Here is a 5,282-nt window from a genome sequence, read left to right as displayed (position 1 = left end):
ACATATTTTGCTATTTTTTAATATTTTTTTTATTTTATTCTCTTAGAAAGAACAAAACAAAAAAAAATCAAAAAATAAATAAATAACTGTAATATCAGATAAAGAAGAAAAAGAGAAAAAAAATGAAAACATAACAATAATATTAAAAAGGAGATGCACAAAAATACATACAAAAAAACATGATAAAAAAATGACATAATTTTACGTACATATTATATAAGTGAATTTTGTTAAATTTAAATCAATTTAATTAAATTTAATTACTAAAAAAAATTAAATATATAACGAGACTGAATTAATTTTTTCCCCAACTTCATCCTGTAACACCCTACCACACAGGGCCTTACGCTTAAGTCGTAAAGTAGAGGTGGCAAGGTATTACGACCTCTAAAAGAAAATGATATCTACATAGATATAGTTGGGTGAAATCATATCTAGGAGCCTTGAAGAACAAGCTAAACAAATTGGTAAACAGAAAATCGTGACACACTCGCATGGACATTCGTAAAACGGACAGGTAAAATCGAAAGATAACTGAACACATATATATACATATCAGAGTTCCAAAACTCAGATAGCAAGCTCCAGACTCGACCTGCGAAGCTAAGGCCGACCAGAGTATATAATTATGTATATATACAACCCAAAATAAAACTCAAACCACAAAATAAACTCCTGTATCTCCAAGTCGACCTCTAGGAGGGACAAAACACAAAATATACATGCGGAGATTCTATAAACATATATACATAGCCTAAAACAAAATATGACAATCCAAAAGACAGTTCTTCGCTCGTAAGGAGGATACCCAAATGCTCAATGAGGTGTCTCTCGACCTACATCTGAAAAACAACAACATAGTATGGGATGAGAACCGGAGGTTCTCAGTATGGTAAAGGTGCCCGCATAGTTAATATAAAAGGTCTCGGGAAAGCCAGAGGCATTCCTAAAACTTCGACACTCAGATTTCAGCTTAAGAATTCAACTAAACCAGAAATTAGGTAAGTTGTCTAAGGTGTTCTAATTCTGAATCTAACTTTAACCTAATAATTCACGTTCTGTCTCCTCTAATCCTCCGAATCATTGGTGGAACAATCCTCTCTCCTCACACCTTCGCCAAGAAGGATTTCTCAGAAAACATACACATATAGTTCAAGCAAGAAAAGCACAGGTAGAGAAGCATTTACAGCAAGTAGAACAAGTAGCGGATAAGCAGAATTAAATAGTTAAGCAAACCAAAACAATGCACACTCAAGCAAACAAACAAATGCATATGATGTATGCCTGTCCTATGGCTGATGAGTCTCATCTGTCGGTTATACAGCCAACCCGACAAGTCCTGGTAGTTAACCATTGGACAGTCCCTCTGTGCGCGCATCCCCAAGCTCAATAATATTCCATGGAGTCAAACTCCAAGCTCAAATATAATATTCCATGGAGTTACACTCCAAGCTCAATAGTATAGTATTCCATGGAGTCGAACTCCAAGCTCAATAATATAGTATTCCATGGAGACGAACTCCAAGCTCAATATAATATTCAATATATATATATATGCATGCCCATGGGGAATCCGGGGAGTTAAAGTGCCCGGTCACATCTTGCGACAGAGGGTCAACAAATAGTCTCAAATACACAAGCCACATAATAATCTCTTTCCCTTTTAAAATATTACCTCAAATCAAAACTCCAATTCTTAAAGAAATTTTGGCAATATCTCCTCTAAGACTCAAATTTCTGCCACCCTTCAAGGGTCCCAACTATCAAACCAAACACCTCTCAGTCACTCAAATCATTTCCAGTAACAAATTATTTCATAATCAAACAAATACCAATATTAAATCTTTTTTCAAATCGACCAACTTCAACAGCAAATTATTGACAACAGCTAAACCTCACATTTTATACCATATACACAATCCATCAAATATTCATTCATTTCATTCCTATCTTAAGGTCTTCTAGCCTAAGTTTTCACGTGACATTAAACATTAACTACGAGAAACCAAAACCATACCTTCGTACGGAATCAAAATATTCAAAGCTCCGGAAAAGCTTTTTGACTGAGCTATTGAAGAAGAAAATGTCCAGAATCGTTTATGCCTCCTAAAACTCCCGTTGGCCAAATTCAAAAGAAAGAGGAGTTACGTCACTGTCAACTTCCACTAATAAAAAATGGTACCAACGTGTAGAGGAGGAGGTTACGAATATTCTTACCGGATTAAGTTTTTGATTGGAGTTACGAATTTCAAAAAATCAAAGCCAGAAGTTTGGTGGGGTTTAAGTTTCCTTTTTTTTTTCTCTCGGCTACGCTCTTCCTTTTTTTTTCTTTTTCCTCGTTCTCTTACGCTCTTCCACACACATATATATATATATATATATATATATATATATATATATATATATATATATATATATATATATATATATGGCTTAAGGAAGCCTATAAGCCACCGCCTTGGCTTTTTTTATTATTATACAAGCCTTATGATATATATATACACACAATCCCATATATAATGATGATAATAATATATATGTAACTTAATGTAAATTATAAACCGCCTTTCACTTTCATGTTTTATAATTAATAATAGTAATAATAATACTAGTAATAGTAATGATAATCATGTAATAATAATAATAATAAACGTAATAATAGTAATAATAATAGTAACGTAATAAATATAATAACAACAGTAAATTTATAATACTAGGGAGTAAAATTATATAAACTTATAATACATATAATATTCATGAAAATTATATCCAATGTTTATAATAATAATAATAATAATAATAATAATAATAATAATAATAATAATAATATAGTTTTGATTAAATTCAAATTATTATAAAATTAGTTCAATTACTAATAATAAAAATAATAATTTTTTTTTAAAATAAGGAATTCTAATTTTATAAAATAAATTATAACTTATTTATATTTATATTTTATTTTATTTTATTTTATTTTTTTAAAATTGAGGGTTGCTACATCCTATCCACCTTATAAAAATTTTCGCCCTCGAAAATTGATATAAAATGGAAGAGACTCATACTAACGTAACTTCCCTTCTTAAACATGTCAAAGAAAAACAGAAAGATTTGACATGTTTAGTTTGCAAATTCAGGATATTCTTATGGCTTAAAAGTCTACGCAAAGCGAAATATACAAGATAAACTCGATGCAGAAAGGTTATAAGGCAGGTTGGTATTGGAACGACGGGTTCATCGCTTCTAATACTCGCTTCATCTAGCTCCCAGGTTCTGCTGATTCTAATGGTGTCACCTTTCGTAATTCAATCGAAACTGGTTCAGCCTCTGACACTAAATCTATCACAACTTACTCTTTCTCTTGACACATAACCGATTATCAATTACGAGTTCAACCTATGTCATGTCTCTTCCTCATAACTTACCATCTCTGGGTTTCAGGTAACTGTCCCGCACAACTCTCAACATTTTCGGTTCTTTATGTATAACTTAAGTTGTATACTCATAATAATTCAACCCATTATTGCTGCGCCACTCTTATTATTATTCTCCAAGAATTTAGTCACTTTTCTAGGCTGACCAACTATCGTTCTGTCTCACCATTCGGAGGTTTTTAGTCGATCGCTCAATTGAAAATCACAAGGCTCACAACTCGGTAATGTACTACAATAAATGCTACGTGCTATTTACTACGCAAGGCAGTCGGAAATTTCGATTATCAGTGCGTGATTACCTCTAATCGGAGTATCTGCGGTTCTAGCACCATCCGCTGTCATAGTAAACACGCGTCCCTGACGTTGTGCCTTTCCAGCTTCTTGATTCTTCTTCTTTTCTGGACAATTCCAAGACAAATGCCCAGCTTCACCACAGTAATAGCATACACCTAAACCAGCCCTGCACGGAGTATTCGGGTGGTACTTTCCACACCTCCTACAAGTTAAATCATTCGGTGGGGTCTGAGCTTGCTTTCCTTTGCCTCTTCCCTGGCTGTTATTATTACTGAATCTCTGGAAGTTATTCTGACCCAAATGTGGTTGTGGGGTGTAACCGCCTCACTTAAAATCTTGTCCTCTAGGGGCGAAGTTTCTTCCCTGATCTCTCCTAACAAAAATTCGCTGATCACTCTTATCTGATGTCGCCTTTCTCAGACAATCCTCAGCAACTCTACTTTTGTTTACCAGTTCTGAAAACACTCTGATCTCCATTGGTGCAACGAAGCTCAGAATATCACTTCGAAGACCTCCCTCATACTTAATACATTTCCACTCAGCAAAATCATCAGGTGCACCTTGACAAATACGAGAAAAGCGACATAACTCCTCAAACCTGCTAGTATACTCAGCAACAGTCATCTGTCCCTGCTTTAACTGCATCAATTCAAGTTCTTTGGCATTTCTGGCTGAATTAGGAAAGTATTTCTTGTAGAACTCTGTTCAAAAAACCTCCCAAGGAATCACAGCGCCATCTGGCTGCAGGATACGTCGTGTCCCCTGCCACCAATGCTGAGCCTCACCCTGCAGCTGATAAGTTCCAAACTCAACCCATTGCTCCTCAGGAACCTGCTGAGCCTGCAGTGCCCGTTCCATAGCTTGAATCCAATTATCTGCATCTGTAGGATTTGAGGTTCCCCTAAAGGTCGGAGGGTGAACTTTCAGAAATGTAGCAAGTGTCATGGGACCATCCTCATCATTATTGTTTCCGTGATTACCCTGGTTTATCTGATTACCTAGTGCCTCGGCTGTCGCCTGCATAGCCGCAGCCATATTTCCCAGGGTAGCCATGAAGTCTACTGGATCATTCCCTGCCAGGCCAGGAGTAAAAGTGCCTATCCTACCTCTACCTCGGCCGCGACCGCGTCCGTGAGTCGACATCTGGTCCCTTCACACACCAAACAAGTGATATTAAGTTGATCAGTCTCAATATCGCAAGTCTAATGCTTCAAGTTCCAAATGCATGCTCATGAACGTTTATGCCACATATATCAATCAGATATTCTAATAGCACATACACACACCCAGAGTAAGCCCAGAAGCATAATCAGTCCATCCCTCAGGCTCTATAGGAACGAACTGCTCTGATACCATAATGTAACACCCTACCACACAGGGCCTTACGCTTAAGTCGTAAAGCAGAGGTGGCAAGGTATTACGACCTCTAAAAGAAAATGATATCTACATAGATATAGTTGGGTGAAATCATATCTAGGAGCCTTGAAGAACAAGCTAAACAAATTGGTAAACAGAAAATCGTGACACACTCGCATGGACATTCGTAAAACGGACAGG

The 5,282-nt window shown here is 36.0% G+C and overlaps 1 long non-coding RNA gene across 1 annotated transcript; it reads right to left on the bottom strand.

The window, feature by feature from the left end:
- Positions 1 to 518: 518 nt before the first annotated feature.
- LOC140175337 (uncharacterized) lies at positions 519 to 2,376 on the bottom strand. The gene is made up of 2 exons (XR_011865903.1): positions 2,018 to 2,376; positions 519 to 842 (listed from the first exon to the last, which is right to left on the bottom strand). It is a non-coding gene; the product is annotated as an uncharacterized lncRNA (long non-coding RNA).
- Between the last annotated feature and the right edge of the window lie 2,906 nt (positions 2,377 to 5,282).

The sequence above is a fragment of the Arachis hypogaea genome, chromosome 9, assembly GCF_003086295.3.
Source record: "Arachis hypogaea cultivar Tifrunner chromosome 9, arahy.Tifrunner.gnm2.J5K5, whole genome shotgun sequence".
Classification (NCBI taxonomy): domain Eukaryota; kingdom Viridiplantae; phylum Streptophyta; class Magnoliopsida; order Fabales; family Fabaceae; genus Arachis; species Arachis hypogaea.
The sequence above is the reverse complement of the archived record's forward strand: the minus strand, read 5'-3'. Positions and strand labels throughout refer to the sequence as shown.